At 39.5% G+C, this 17,178-nt stretch overlaps 1 protein-coding gene across 3 annotated transcripts in view; it reads right to left on the minus strand.

The window, feature by feature from the left end:
- Positions 1-10,352, minus strand: part of LOC150077627 (putative inactive tyrosine-protein kinase Wsck) — a 359,285-nt gene extending 348,933 nt beyond the window's left edge. For all 3 annotated transcript variants that reach the window (XR_016547735.1, XR_016547736.1, XM_090386934.1), the window contains exon 1: positions 10,157-10,352. The gene's annotated coding sequence lies outside the window, so the exon portion shown is untranslated. The remainder of the gene's footprint in view (positions 1-10,156) is intronic.
- Positions 10,353-17,178: the final 6,826 nt, after the last annotated feature.

Raw genomic sequence — 17,178 nt, forward strand, 5'->3', positions numbered from 1 at the left:
CTTTCTCCAGTCCAACTTTCCTAAAGGTAAGGAAATTTTCCTTGGTGATTTTAATGTTCACAACTACAGCTGATTTCCGTTTTATAGTCCCACGAACCCAGCTGGTAGAGATGATGAGACTTTTGCAATTACTAATGACCTCGCACAGATTGTTCACATACCTACCAGAATACCAGACAATCCTAACAATACCATGCAGCCAACACACTTGATCTTTTTCTCACGAACAACCTCCTCTAAGTACACAGTCGAGATGAGTTGTGCTCAAGACACCTCAGATCACAACTTCACGGTCTCTTCTCCAATGCAGCCTTTCTCTCATGGCCATTTTCAACCTTGTGTTGTTTGGCATTACAAGAATGCAAAATAGGATGATCTGCAAGATTTTTCTTCTTTTCCATGGTCAGATTACTGTTTCAAATCTTCTGATGTCAACATTTGCTCAGATTGTGTCAGTGAAATTATTCTTGTAGGAATGGAATCCTTTATTCCACACACCATATTAAAATCTTGTCCTTTATCTAAACCTGTTCAAGAGAAGAAAGCTGTATGTTGTAATTGGCTTGTTTCCAAATCTCCAGGTTCATTTTCTGCTTACACCAGGATTGCAAAATTTTTAAAGCAGTTATTAATAGTCCAAAACAGATTTTGAACAGGTTAAGAATAGAAAACTTGCTTCTTGTCCAAATGATAGCAGAGCATCCTGGTCTATTGCCAAAGGTATTAGCTGCAACTTTTGCCCATTTCTGTTCCCACCTCTGTCAAAATCAGATGGTTCTATTGCCACTTCAGCCAAAGATAAAGTTGACCTGCTAGCATCCTATTTTACTTCCAACTCATGTATTGATGATCTTGGTAAACTACATCCCACCACTCCATTCAATGCCTCCTGTGGTCTTCCGTCAAAAGGATGTCAGAAGATTTTGGCGAATCTTGATGCTAAGAAAGTTCCAGGTCCTGATGGTATTTCTCCACTTATTCTCAAAACCTGCACTCCTGAACTTCTGTTCTTTGCCACCTTTTTTCACTTTCTTATTCCAAAGGTGTTTTTCCTTATTCTTGGAAATTTGCTTACATTCAGCCAGTTCCCAAAAAGGGTGACAAATCCCTCGCATTCAATTATCATCCCATTGAAATTACTTCTACTCTCTTTAAAGTAATGGAGAAATCAATTAACCACCAATCTGAAACTATCTAGAAAAGTTCCATCTGATCAACAATCACCAACATGAATTCCATCAGAGTTGGTCCACTGATTGATATTCTGGCTTATATTATCAATCTATGGACAAATTCAATGGAAAAGTTTAGTGAAACTCAAACAGTTTCTCTTGACATTGGGTATCCAGTTTTCTCTTTGACCACCCACTGCAAGTGATGGTAGATAGCTCTGTCTTCTTCCCCCACCGATGCTGATGTTCCCCAAGATTCAGATCCTTCTCCCATTCTTTTCCTCTTGTATATTAATGACCTTCTTCCATTGACTGGAAATCCTATCCATTGTTTTGCTGATGACAGCACATTGCATTCCACCTTCCAGTTTGAGAAACCTTGCTCTGCATAAACAGCTTCAACTTCTCGAATATCCACTACCAATTGCTTCAATACTTATCTCCGGGTAATTATCTCCACTGGTTATCTTCAATGACACTCCAATTTCTAAGCAAGATTATACATCTCTATTGAGGATTACCCTGACTTCTATCTCTCTTGGCATAAGCACATTACAAATATTGCTTCCTCTGCATCTAAAAAATTCAGTTTTCTTTCACTCTCAGCATTACTTTTCTTCTATTTGGTTATTGTTTTTTTTTTTTTTTTTTTTTTTTTAGGAGCATTAGCAACTAAGGCCATATTGCTCCGGAGATATGTGGTGGTCATTCCCTGATCTTTCCTCATCCTCCGTATTTGGTGGTCACGGGCTCGAACCCCAGTCTAATCAAGAAGCGTGTGCTACGCACTGCTGCTCCTGCCCACCTGGCTATGGAGGTGCCACTTTTCTTCTAAACATGTGATTTATACAGGCAGGCTTCGATTAACGCGATTAATTCGTCCCGCGAGCACATCGCGCAAAACGGAAATGCGTTAATCGAATATCATAACTAATAGGAAAAATTATAATTGGTCCTTGACCTTCTGGAATGTCCATAAAGAATTTTAAAAATACCTTTTAAATAACTTTTTAACTGTATATAATGTAAAAGATAATGAAAATAATTATGGAATTAAATGTTTATTGCATAAAACAGTGGTTCTTAAACTGTGCGCCGCGGAATATTTTAAATTTTCGAGGGAAACACAGCGATACTCGACATCTGTCGGACACCGCGCGAACTACTAGCTCGAGGTAGTTCACAGTTTCAGCATTTCTTATTAAGTTGTTTGGACCTAACTACTAAACGAAATTGTTAGGTATTTCTTTTGGTCTGGGTGCGCCTTGAAAAGAATTACTGAGACATTAAAGGCGCCGTGAACCGAGAAACTTTGGGAACCTCTGACATAAAATACACAATGAAGAAATTACTGTTGCGGAAATATTTGAACAGTGTTGACTTTCTCTTTTCATCAATCAATTTCCGATAGCCAACAACAATCTTCTCTGGGCCCTGGCAAAATAAATATCGCAAAGAACATCAAACCTTTTGTTTGCGGTTCTATGTGATATGAAATATTTCATCTAATTCTTTTACCGTTATCTCCTTCGCGGTAACATTTTCATCTGGCTCATTTAAAAATTTGAATTTTTAAATGAGCCAGATGAAATGCAGACTTGCATTTAAAAATTTGAATTTTTAAATGCAAGTCTGCATTGACTTTATTAGCAGGAGACAAACACGTCTTCTTCCGATGGTTGATGGAACACACAGAGGCTGGCAGCAGGCAAACGTTTGTTTATCGACCATATGACTCGTGGTAAGCTTAACGCGCGATTCAAATCTTTTTCAACTATTGCATAAAAAAAAAGATTGTGTTAACTGGAGATTTGCGTCGTATAAAGTGAAAAGTGGTATCATTTTTCAAATAGCGTTAACTGAATATCGTGTTAATCGAACTCGCGTTATGCGAGGCCTAGCTGTACAGAGTGAAAAAATTCACTCTGTACAAATCACAAATTCTCCCTACCATGTAATATTGTTCCCACATGTGGGGCTATGCCCAAAAACATCTCTCAGGATTCTAGATTCCACTCAAAAGAGGGCAGTTATGTTAATTAATGACTCATCTCTAAGAGTCTCTCCACTCTGTCTCACAGACATTGTTTCTGCTGCATGCCTTTTCTTTAGATACTTCCACAGGCATTGTTCTTCTGAATTGGCTTCTATAATTCCTGCTCTCTCTTTCAAAGCAGTCCAAACATGTGCCACAACCAGTCAACATCCTTTTACTGTCAAACTTACAGAATCAACTTTTCTTCTTCCTCATTTATTCATTCAACTTCTGTATTCTAGAACAACCTTCCTTAATATGTATTTTCTGAAAATTACAATCTACAGAAGTTCCCTGAGGGTGTTGCAGGCATTCTCTCTGATATGCTAGGCTGTGCTTGGTACCTGGGAGTCTAAAACGCTGATGGAACTGATATCTGGGTGACACTCAAGTCAAGTTGACCAAAGTCAGTCTGTGATACCAAATTCTCTTCTTGCACCTTCATGGTAGTGGGACTGCTAGTAACCCTGGGTATAACCCCCATGCAAGTCCTGAAATACAGCACCTAGCACTCTGTGGGTGACCACCCAGGTGTGTACAAATGTAAGCAGGGGTCATACATATTTTCTGAAAATTACAATCTACAGAAGTTCAAGTCTAATGTCAACAAAGATCTTTTGTCTTCTCAACCTCCAACCCATGCACAGTACTAAGTGCTATAGGTTCTAATATGCCTCATGTTTGCAGTTTTCATTAAAAAAAAAAAGTAAATTTATAAATTTTGAAGATTCATACCAACCATCTTATTGTAATTTTAACTTGAACTGTATTTATTTATTTATCATTATTTACCTTTATTTTAGCTATATTACAATTTTACATTTCATTCTAATCTTACTTCAATGACATAATACAAGCTTTACTACAACCTGTTATTCAGAGGCATAACCATCTGATTAAATGAATTAAATAATTCCAAGGTACGTATTTGAATGCTTCAAATGAAATTCAGTTATGTAATGAAAATAACACTATATTGAATGATGTGAATCCTCATTTTCCACATACCATCGAAGGCTACATACAACTGAAAAACATTATTTACTCATATATTCAGCAATGCAACACAAAACTTGATTCACCTCCACAAGAAGAGATACTAGATATGTACAAGCAAGGTTTCCTAGCAAGTAAAATTCTGAAATGGAAGTCAATGATAATTTCAAAAACTTTCTACATTAACCATTCAGTTGCTTTTCCAAATTTAAAAAAAAAGAGCATTGGGGGTGGGGTGGTATATCTTCTGTCCCTTACAAAGTTTTTTGACAACAATTTGAAGAGAGAAAGTAATGATAATTTCAAAAATTTTCTACATTAACAGTTCATTCACTTTTGCAACGTACAAGGGCATATGGAGGAGGTGGTTGTTGTAATGTTTTAGGAGCATCAGCGACTAAGGCCATGTTGCTCTGCATACACCATCTGTAAATCGTGTTCTGTGATCAATTTTCTGTTTGCTAAACAAATAACCTGAGTTTCTGGGAGAAAAACCATGCCACCCTTGCCTGAGACCAACTACCCCAGCCACATTGTTAAAAAAGCTCACAAAAATTCCTCTCATCATCAATGAGACTTAACTCAGGTCTTTTCCATCTGGTGTGGAGAGGGCAGTGATTCAACCAACTGTGCTACCCATGAGAGAGTTATGTCCCACAAAGGTATAATAAGGGATACAACCTTTATCTTAAAAGGTATAATTATATATTTTTTGCTTGGAATTTAGTGATATTTTATTTCCATTTGTTGTTTTTCTTCCCCCCCCAAGCTTTTCACAACTTTTTTCCCTCCCCAGTTACCTATCAGCACACAGCACTATTTAAATGTTCATTAGGTAACTGAAGAAATAATGCCTACAGAAAGACAAAAAAGTAGATAAAATCAATCTACTTTTTGTGGCTGAGACTAACTACCTCAACCACATTGTGAAAAAGGCTATCTTAATAACACAAGTAAAATTCAAATCAAAGTGGTTATTTTGACATACAAGTTTGTGTACATGCATTACTACACAGTTGAAAGCAAATCTAAGGATAACTGCATCATTATATAAACATCTGACATTGTGAAATCCTACATGAGTTTCCTGTCTTATACTTGAAATAAGACATTTTTTTTATTTATTGTTGTTGTTATGGGAGTTTCTGGTGCAAGGGTTACTTTGGCCATATTGCACCTCTATTTATGGAAGGATACCATTACTTATTCTTAATGCATACCACCATCTATATGGAACATTTGGCTCCATCATCAGTTGGTGGGCGGATAGCTAACAAAAGGCATAAAAATTATTTCCACAATATGCCAAATGGGTGGATATCTATGCATATAGGTAAATTAATGACTCATCTCTAACAGTCTCTCTATCTGTCTCATAGATATTCTGTTTCTGCTGCATGCCTTTTATATAGATATAAAAGTGCATTAGCTTCTTAAGTCTCTCTCTCTCTCTCTCTCTCTCTCATCCAAAGCAGTCTGAACAAGTGCTGCAACCAGTCAACATCCTTTTACTGTCCAACTTCAAACTCAGAACCAACTTTTCTTCTTCTTCATTTATTCATTGAACTTCCGTTTTCTGGAACAACCTTCCTCCATATATATTTTCTGAAAATTACAATCTGCAAAAATTAAAGTCTAATATCAACAAGTATCTTCTTGATACATTTAAAACCTTCAACCCATGTACTGTAGTAAGTACTACAGGTTCTGATAAGCCTTGTGTTTGGGGTTTTTCATAATAAAATCCAGTGAAAATAAAGTAAAACATGCATGCTGTTTAAAAAAAATAAACAACAACAACTGTACGTTAAGCACAAACCGTAGTGATCCTAGTTAGACTATATTCCTCCCTTATGATCAAAATAATGTGAACTATTTTTTTTTTTATTGCTACATAATAAGTAATGCTTAATGACCTAGTGCATGGGTCAGCAACCTTTTTTGAATGAAGAGCCATTTTTGATTTAATTAAAATGAAAAAAAGAATCTGAAGAGCCGCATCTCAGCTAAAGCTAGGATGGGGGGGGGGAGCTTTTTAAGAAATGGAATAGAGTGGGAAGGTGTTCTATTGAAAAATATATATTTTTAAATATTATTTATTAATACTGAAAAAACAACATAACAAACAACCAATTAGATACAAATTAATGTGACTTTTGCTGCTGAACTTCTTGAGCGAGTCTCTCAACATCAGGCGAGTATGCCATAATTTTCATCTTTAAACATACTGAGAAACTTGCATTGTTCAGACAGTTTCTTGATTTATTTTTAATATACACCGATGAGTCAAAACATAATAACCACCTACCTAATACGATGTTGGTCCTCCACGTGCAGCCAAAACAGCTTGTACCCGGCAAGGCATGGATGCTACAAGATTTCTAAATGTATCTTGTGGTATCTGTGTATCTGGTACAAACACGTAACCAGCAGATCCTTTAACTCCTGTAAGGTCCATGGTTGAGATGCCGCAGATCGGAATTGCTGTTCCAACACATGCTCGATGGGATTGATGTCTGAAGAATTTGGAGGCCGGGGCAATACCTGGAAATATTCCTCATGCTCCACGAACCAGTCTCGAACAATCTGGGTGGTGTGTCATGGCACGTTATCCAGCTGAAAGACAGCACCACCAGAGGGGAAGACCGTTGCCATGAAAGAGTGTACCTGGTCAGCAATGATGTTTGGTAGACGTCAGAGTGCCCGGCACATGGATGACTGGACCCAGGATATTCCAGCAGAACATTGCCCAAAGCATGACACTGCCGGCACTGGCTTCTTTTTGTCCCATGGTGCATCCAGGGGCCATCACTTCCCCAGGTAAACGACCAACACGTACCTGGCTGTCCACACGGTGCAACAGGAAACGTGATTCATTGGACCAGACAACCTCCTTTCAATCACTCAAGGTCTAGTTTCAATGCTCATGTGCCCATTGTATGCACTGTCGCCAGTGAACCGTGGTTACCATGGGCACTCAGAGCAGACTGTGACTATGCAGCCCCATTTTCAGCAGGGTTCGATGTACTGTGTATTAGCATTAGCAAAGGCATATGATGCAAGAAAGCAAGCTTATATAGCATCAGCCAAAAAAAAACAAAAAAACACCCTTATTTCACCCAGCCATTCGCTTCAAATGTTTATCAAGTTCTGCCTTGAATCTATTTAAGCTATCAACTTCTACAATGACATGTGGAAGTTTGTTCCAGCAATCAACCACCCACTGGCTAAAGGCAAACTTTCGCACATCTATCCTACAACCATCTTTCCTCAATTTGAATTTATGCCCTCTCAGGCAATTATTCTGAACAAGAGGAAGAATCCCATCCGCACTGAGCATGTTCAAACCATTCAAGGCTTTATACACCTCAATCAGATCACCTCACAGGTGCCTAGTCTCCAGACACTGTAATTTGCAAAACTTAAGCCTTTCTTCATAAGAGCAACCCTTTGTTCCATTCACTAATCTTGTTGCCCTTCTCTGTACTCGTTCCAACAGCTCTACATCTTTCTTAAAATGAGGCCTCCAGACCTGTATACAGTACTCAAGGTGTGGCCTGACCATTGCCTTATACAAGGGGATAATCACCTCCTTATCCCTGCTAGAAAAATTCCTGTATAGGAAATTTACAACACATTACTCCCGTCACCAGCATTCCAATTACTGGCGAGTTGTGCCACAGTCCCCCTTCTGTTGCCAGGAGAGCCTTCACTCACCTTTAGCATCGATGAGCCATGGTCTTCCAACACCTCACCAGCATTTCGTGGGTTTTTCCTCCTCAGACAACTTCTGGCAGGTACTAACTACGGCTGACCGTGAGCATCCCAACAGCCATACCATTTTGGATATGCTCTGACCCAGTCGTCTGGCCATTACTATTTGGCCTTTGTAAAACTTGCTTAAGTCTGCTTCCTTTCCCATCTGAAAAACAACAGTAACACTGATTAAAAGAACTCAGTATCAGGTGTTTTTTATACTGTGTCCCAACCTGCACCGTAGTTCACCTGCAGGTGCTTCAATTTGCATAAAGACTTGCTGGTCATGTTTTGGCTCATCAGTGTATGTGTGTATATATATATATATATATATATATAATGGTCAGTCTATTATTTTGTTATTTTGTTTTCTTTTAGTAGTTCTTTTTAGTCCCTTTTGGTGGTATTTCACGTCTTTTGGAACTGGTACATTACAAGGGGGGGGGGGGGTACCGCTAAATTAATATAATTGGCATTATTTTAAATTTAAATTGGAATTATTATTATTAATTGGATTTAAAGCTCTAAATTATTTGGGGACTTTCGGCTACGGTTTCTGTCTTTACCTTTACCCCCCCCCATATTGATTTATTTTTTAAGTTTACTTTCACTCTACAGTTTTTTGCCATTACTACTGGCTTAAGTTTTATTTTTATATTAATTATCGGTTATATATTAGCATTAGTAGAGGCATTTGATGCAAGAAAGCAAGCTTATGCTGCATCAGCCAAAAAAAAAAATAAAGTAAAATAAATAAATAAAAAATAACCACTTCCACTTCACCCCTCTGTTCGTTCGAAATACCTGTCCAGCTGAGTCTTAAACTTATTTAGGCTATCAACTTCCACGACAAGGGATGGAAGTCTGTTGCACCTACCAACCACCCGCTGGCTAAAGGCAAATTTCCGCACATCTATCCTACATGTCTTTCCTCAATTTGAATTTATGCCCTCTCAGGTGATTATTCTGAGCTAGAGGAAGAATCCCATCAGCATTGAACATGCTCAAACCATTCAAGGCTTTGTACACCTCTATCAGATCACCTCGCTGGTGCCTAGTCTACAGACACTGTAATTCGCAAAACTTAAGCCTTTTTTCGTAAGAGCACCCCTTTGTTCCATTCACTAATCTTGTTGCCCTTCTCTGTACTCGTTCCAGCAGCTCTACATCCTTCTTGAAATGAGGCCTCCAGGCCTGTATACAGTACTCTAGGTGTGGCCTGACCATTGCCTTATACAAGGGAATAATCACTTCCTTATCCCTGCTAGAAAAATTCCTATATATCATTGACAATACTCCACGAGCTACTCTTGCAGCCTGTCTGAACTGCTCAGAGAACTTCATATCTGCCGCACAACCACCCCCAGGTCCCTTTCATTCTCTACCACTGTCAGTGTAGTACCACAGAGTTGATACATTGCTCTGGGGTTGCTGTTTTCCATATGTGGTACTTTACATTTGTCAATGTTAAACTTCATTTGTCACCTCTCAGTCCATCTGCTCAACCTTTATATATATATATATATATATATATATATATTTATTTATATATATGAAATAAAAGATATAATGGGTTAATCTACCTGCAGTAGTAGTGGAAGGATAAAAATAAAATAAATTAGATATGACAAATGCACCAGAGCACGCAAAACAGCAGCAAAGGATGCAAAAGTCAATGTTTTTGCTCATCGGTGTATGTAGTTCATTCGAAAATATTTGCTCGCGGAAATAAGTCGCTTGTCGTACGTGTGGGCTAAAAGTTAAAAGCCGCAGTTATATGTTCAAAGAACCGCATGCGGCTCGCGAGCAGGATTTTGCCGCCCCCTGACACAGTGGCAAGGGTGTGTGGGCCCACCACTGAGTACAAAGTAGGATCAAATTACTGACATGATAAAATAATGCCAAAATGATTATACACATTTGATCACGTTAAACAGAAACGAAACTGTATGTTAAAAGAGATTAAGCATTCTCGAACACTGTAAAAATATAAAAGTACGAATGAGTGGCATCAACTAGCATTGAGAGAAAACGTTTGTTTCCAAACCCAGTGAAAAATGCTTACAACGTGAACTGGTTCTTACACAATGCGCTCCAAAATAACTTATCCAAATCCAACTTTCATCTAACAATGAATTTCTTTACAAACCAAAACAAGCGAAATATATATACAAAGCTGTTCCTTATAAAGTCACACCTTAGAAGCAAACCAAATGCAATCTCGATCAGCTGCACAGAGCAATGTTATCAATTTTTTTTGCCTCTCTAATAATCATTTAAAACTACCCTGAAAAATAACCAGAGCTTGTCATCACACATATGCCGCCCTAAATTGAAAATAACCACTATCATGCCATTAACTATCAACACAAATTACGACAGACTTCACACCTGCCATTTACATCGGTTAAACATAAAAAAAACGACATCTAGTGTCCAGAAATAAGAGAGCAGAAAATTGAAAAATTTCATCAAACCGAAAATACATTCGTTTGGTTAAGTAGTTTCAGGAGAAGTAACTTTCAAGTTTTTTTAATGCGTTGAAGTATTAGACGGCAGAAGATAATTATTATACATTACTTGAATATAATTTTCAGGAAATAAATGTAAACGGAACGTGTTAGCATTAGTAGAGGCATACGATGCAAGAAAGCAAGCTTATAAAAAAAATAAATAAAAAAAACCCATCCCATTTCGCCCACCCATTAATTTCAAATGTTTTGTATTATTATTATTATTATTATTATTATTATTATTATTATTATTATTGCTCTTATATTATTTCTCCACGATTGGGGGTTCGACTTCGTGACGGGAATTGATACCAAGTACACAGGGTGGTTGTTGTTATGTCTGCTGTTACTGATGGTTGAGGAACTCTCTGACTATCCTACAGGTGTTCAGGATTGCGACTTTCTGGAGTTCCCTGTAGGTGTTCTCTGGGAGACCTATTGCTGAGAGGTTGTTATGTAGGGTCTTTGGCACCATACCTGTGGTTGACACGATGATCGGGATGGTCGTTACTTGTTCCATATGCCACATCGCTTTGATCTCCTGTCTAAGATTCGTGTACTTCCTGATTTTTTTCTCCAGTGGTTTTCTGAAGGTTGCCAGTATTGGGTACCGCTATGTCAGTCAGAACAACCTTCCTTCATATATATTTTCTGCACAATTTTCAGCACAATTATTCTACATCTCTTTTCTTAATTTGAATTTATGCCCCCTTAGGTTCGTAATCTGAACAAGTGGAAGCATCCCATCAGAATTCAGCCTGCTAAGCCCATTCAAGACCTTATACACCTCAATCAGATCACCGCGCAGGTGCCTAATCTCCAGCCATTGCAATTTGCAGAACTTAAGCCTCTCTTGTCCACAAGGGTTATGTCCGGTCTGTTGTGGGGGATTGTTCTATCCGTTATTATGGCGCGGTCCCAGAACAGCTTGAGAGTTGGGGTCTCTAGTACTGCCTTTGGTTCGTACTTGTATTGTGGTACACTTTCTTTGGTCAACTGGTATTTCCTCGCTAGCTTCTGATGTATTATCGTGGCTACCTGGTCGTGTAAATGAGTGTACTCAGTCTGGGTACACTCATGATTACCTTGAACTCGGCGTTGATGTGTTGGATCATTTCTGAGGCGAGGTGGCTTCGTCGGCATGTGTCATCGGACACTCCAGGCTCCGTCGCGATGTATTTTCTATAATTTCTGGTGTTGATTACCTGGTCTTGGATGGCAAGCATGAATCCTTCAGTCTCGGAGAAGAGCGTCCCCCTCATGAGCCATGCATTGGAAGCAGTTTTATCTATGTGATCCTGATGGAGATCATTGTAGTGTCTGCCTGGTGAGTCTTCTTTGCCCATCTTTCTAGCTTCGTTTGTACCTCATGGTTGGGGGGAAGACTCCTCACTTAGGTTGGGTAGAGTATACCGCTTGTCCATCTTCCTTATGACCTAGTGGAGTGCTGTTATGTGTTTCTGAAAGTAATCCTTCAGGTTAACTATCGCTGTCTTCTGTTGCTGAATGAAGTCTATCAGCCCCTTTCCTCCTTCTTCCAGGGCAATTAGTCTCTCCACGATAGATCTCGGGTGGTGTTGGCGGGTCTGGTCATCATTGTCCTTGTCTTTCTCATGATATCCTCCAGCTCAGTGTTAGTCCAATCTATGACACCGAAGGAGTATGTTAGTACTGGGAATCTATATTGAGTCCACCTTCTGATGATGATCCTACTTCAGGACAGGTTTCGGAGGTCTTGGGATTTTGTTCTGCGGTATCTAAAGTTAAGAAGGCTCTCACGGATTTTTTGTTTTCTGAATCCTGTGGGGTTACGAGTGTTGCTTCTAGTCGTATTTTGGGTTTTTGGGCGGACTTGGAGGCAGTGACCACAACTTTACTTGTAGATAATGAACGGCTGAAGGTTCACTCTGCTGAGCTTGAGACTCGAGTTGAACTTCTTAACAATTTGGTGAAGACGCAAACTGTGGCTGGGAGATTATATCCCAGATCTAAAACGTTTGCAAAGGCTGTTGAAGGTGGCTTGTCTGTGGTAGATGAACAGGTTTTGTTGAAATCAGCAGGGGATCGTGAGAGTACTCGCGGATTTGCTCGTGGAGTTTCTGGGTCTCGGTCTGATCCTAATAATATAGTTATTTTTCGTCCGGCCGAGGGTTCTGAGATTGATTCGAGTCAGACCGTAAAATCGACAGTAACTGAGGAGATTAAAAAAGAATATAAAAACATGAAAATTAAAAGTATTCGTCTTTTGCGTAATAAAGCAGTACTTTTGGAGACAACTTGCCAAGAAGATGCATGTAAGATAACTGAGAATTTAACTTTTAAACAAGCAGGATTGTCGGTTGAGAAACCAAAATTTACTAATCCAACTGTTTTAATTTACGGAGTTCCTAAGGATTTTACCAAACAGGACATTTTGGAGGATTTGTACTACAAAAACTTTCAGGACTACAATGTCACTCAGGGGGAGGTTAATCAAGAAGTTTCATTTCGGTTTAGTTCGGGCTCTGGAACTAATGTCGTTAACTGGATCATTGGATTCAGCCCACGTCTTTATAAATGGTTGTTTAAGAACAACAGAATCTTTTTGGGCTTTGGATCGCACCGATTTAGGAAGTTCACTGTGGTTAGCAAGTGTTTTCGTTGTCTTGGCTATGGCCACTCTTCGCAGAATTGTTCACACAAAACGGTATCATGTGGCCACTGTGCAAATAGTGGACATATTTTCAATGAATGTCCCAACAAGGACAGTTCCCCTAAGTGTATCAACTGTAAGAGAAGAGGTCGAGACCATGATCATTCAGTTCGAGATAATAAATGTCCAGAATATATCAGAGTTGTTGAGATGACAGACAGGAGAACATACAATGAATAATACAAACCTTATGATTGCCAATACAGGTTATTCTAATAATTACAAGTGTCTAAAAATTTTACAAATCAATGGACAGAGGTCTCGTGCTGTTGCTGATGAAATTAGGGTTGCCGCCTTTGAGGGCAATTATGATCTTGTGTGTATCCAGGAACCTTATTATACGGCACGGGTGGGAGGACATGATCACATAATAGCAGGTTATCCAACATCATGCAGAATAATTGCAGTTTCTGAAGTCCCTCCTAAGTCGGCTATTGTTGTAATAAACCAGGATATTGTATTAACTGCTATTTCTGGTTTGTCTTCTGCCTGTGTTACGTGTGTCTCTGTGTCACTGATGAACTTCTCCTTTTGTTTGGTTTCGGCATACTGTTCTCCTGCGGAAAATTTCCAGATCTTATTGCATCACATAGATAGAATCTGCTCGAGGTATGCTGGGCGAGGATTGGTTTTGGCGGCTGACTTTAACGCTAAATCTCATTTTTGGTATAGTGGGGTTCTTGATGTTCGTGGGTCTCTTTTGGAGGATTTGATTTTGTTGTATAATCTGAGTGTCCAGAATTTACCAGGTAAGCCGTTTACCTTTTCTACCTGTAACGGCGAGTCGAACATTGATGTGACCATTGTTTCATCGGCTTATGAGGGACGGATTCTTCACTGGGATGTGAGCCCAGGTTTGGTGAACAGTGATCATAATGCTATTTCCTTCTATATTGCGCCAGAACCTGTGCAGGAGAAGTCTAGTATTGGGAATTTGAGAAGATTCTCAATGGAAAAAATGAAGTGGGATAAGTTTGGCAATTATCTCAAACCAATATACAGTGACCGTAACACATCTACTTTGAATAATTTTAATGCACAGGAATTTGTGGCCCATGTAGAGTATCACTTATATCAAGCAATGATACAGAGTACTACCCGGAAGCAACTTAAAGTGACTCCAGTTCCTTGGTGGTCTCGGGAGTTGTCGACAAGACGATCTCAGGTGTTTAAAGCTAGGAAAGAGTTGCAGCGTAATAGGCATTTGTCGGACCGGGATGTACAGCAATTTCAGGATAACTATAAATCACTGCGTCGTGAGTACCACAAGGAAATTGCTCGAGCAAAAATTGATTGCTGGCAGAGTATGGTTCGGGAGGTGGGCAATTCGGATCCTTGGGGACTGATCTACAAGATCTCCCGAAACAAGCTTATGCACGGAGACATTTATAATACTGTTGTGTCTGAGGGAGAGGAGACTGATAATTGGTATGATACTGTGGAACAAATAATTAAGAATCTTTTCCCCGAGGATCAGACTGAATTGGATACGCAGGAACAATCCAGAATACGTATGGATAATGTCATGTACGAGGGCCCAGCGGAGGCAAGTCTTTTTTCCTTGTCAGAGCTTGAAGCTGCTATTGCTAAGTTAAGTGTTAAAAAATGCCCGGGTTTGGATTTGATTGAAAATAAAATGATAATTAAGTTCTTTGATAATTGTCCACAAATATTATTACAAATGTACAATAAATGCTTTCTCGAGATGACCTTCCCGAGATCCTGGAAGATAGCACTGCTCAAGATCCTTCACAAGCCTGGGAAACCTAAGGCTGATCCTCGGGCATATAGACCCATCTCTTTGTTGGCAAATCTTGGGAAATTATTTGAAAGACTGTTGGTCCCTCGAATCGTTGGAGGCTTAACGGAGGGTCACATGGTGTCGGATTCTCAGTTTGGCTTCAAAAAGGGTCATTCAACAGAGGAAGCAATTCTAGTATTAATTAACTACATAAATTCTTCTCCTGAGAAGTATGTACTGGCTGTTTTTGTTGATTTTGAAGGTGCTTTTGACTCTGTTTGGTGGGAGAGTGTGCTGGTGTCTCTGAGGGATTCTGGTTGTGATAGATATATTTATGGAGTTATCCGTTTTTACTTCAGTGATCGGCTTGTGAGAGTTTGTGCAAAACACCTTATGTTTGATAAGTATGTTAACAGGGGATGTCCACAGGGTTCTGTCCTTGGGCCGATATTCTGGAACTCGGTTCTTGATCAATGGCTAAACAGATTGCAGGTTCCTCAGTGTTTGCAGGTGGCTTATGCGGATGACTTGGTTCTGGGAGTTGCTGGGGATTCTAGAGCCATATTGGAGCTGAAAATTCAGGAAATTTTGAACAATCTCTCAGAGTGGGCTGTGTTGAACAAATTAAAGATCTCATCTAAGAAAACCAGGATGATGGTATTTAAAAAGCACTTTGATTACAAGCGCCCGCCCAGAGTACTGTTGAATGGAAGGCAGGTTCCTTTTGTGTCTAGTATATTTAGCATTTGGGTTTGATTTTGGATGACCGGCTGGGTTTTCATCTGCACGTGTCACATTTGAGGGATAAACTAAAGAAATTTACTTCTTTCGTGATGCGTATTTCCAGGAAAGAGTGGGGTCTTAATAAACGCACGATGCTATTATACTACAAGACCATTTTCTTGCCGATTGTCGCATATGCTGCGGGAGTTTGGATGAATGCTGTGATCAAGGTCAAAATTAAAAATCAACTTATGTCGCTGCAGAGATCTATGTTGCTAGCATTGCTGTATGCTCCTCGGACTGTCTCGACGGTTGCACTGCAGGTGATCGCAGGTGCTCTTCCAGTTGATTTATATGTATTGTACCGTGGTATGTTATATGCACTAAGAAAAGGAATTTCGGCTCAGTGCCTGGGCATCTCTATTGAGCTGACTGATAACATTAAAGAGGAAAAAGTCAGAATTTGGAACTCCCTCATTGCCATGTGGAGGATTCGATGGAGCTCTTCTGCATTTGGCGAGACAACAAGAAGAATTATTCCAGCGGCGGATTTTGCTATGTCAAAGACAGTGTCTTCTTGGTTTTGTCCTACGATGTTTACAAGTTATATATTGACCGGACACGGATCTTTTCGTGACAAACTATTTTCAAAAGGATTGGAGCCTGATCCGTGGTGTTCTTGTGGTGATGCAGAAACTTGGACGCACGTGTTGTTTGTTTGTCCTTTTTATGGATCAGAGCGTCGTCGACTTTTCGACGAGGTTTCTCCCTTTACTGAGGATAACGTGGAGATCCTTTTACAAGATGCATCTAGCTTCCGGGCTCTGCAGAGATTTGCTGCCGCTGTGTTTGCCAGAAGAACAATCATAAGGAACTTTTCAGATCTAGAGTTGGCAGCATATGTGAATCATGCATGATTGCATCTGGGTTCGGGTGCTTCAGTCTGGGAAGCTATTTGTCCGGTCTGTGGCTCCTGAACATGTACCACTACGGTGGTTTTTTTTTTTTTTTTTTTTCCTTGGTTCTCGGGTTTGGGCGGCCTGAGACCAGGGATGTTGGCACCCAACAGTATTGCACTTCCTCTGTTGGGTGCAGGTTAGTGCCTTGCACTTCAGTATACAATAGTAGAGACAGGTCCGGCTCACGTGCCCAGGGTCGGGCATCAGCCTACAGCTGAAGATATCAGCTGTTTCCTGATGGCAGAGTGACCTGACATAAACAACATACTAAGTTCATAAACATTTCTTTAATACAAGTTTAACCTTTCCTATACAAAATTTGACTATTTTTCTTTAGATATAATTAGTGTAATTTATATCTAAAAATGCTCTTGTTTTGAATATTCAATTTCTTAGCTATGTTTCAGGCCCACTTTACAGTTATCAGTTTTATTTAAAGAATTAGGTGGAGATGGGCATATGCCTGGGAACCACCCCGACACAGTACACACACAGTACTGGGAATGCATAGGTGTTTATGGCTTTAACTGTGTTCCCTCCATTCAGCTTTGTTTTCAGCAGGTTACTGAGGCTCTGATGGAATTTTTCGGT

The sequence above is a fragment of the Mastigoproctus giganteus genome, chromosome 12 (genome assembly GCF_048544385.1).
Source record: "Mastigoproctus giganteus isolate SK-2022 chromosome 12, ASM4854438v1, whole genome shotgun sequence".
NCBI lineage: Eukaryota > Metazoa > Arthropoda > Arachnida > Uropygi > Thelyphonidae > Mastigoproctus > Mastigoproctus giganteus.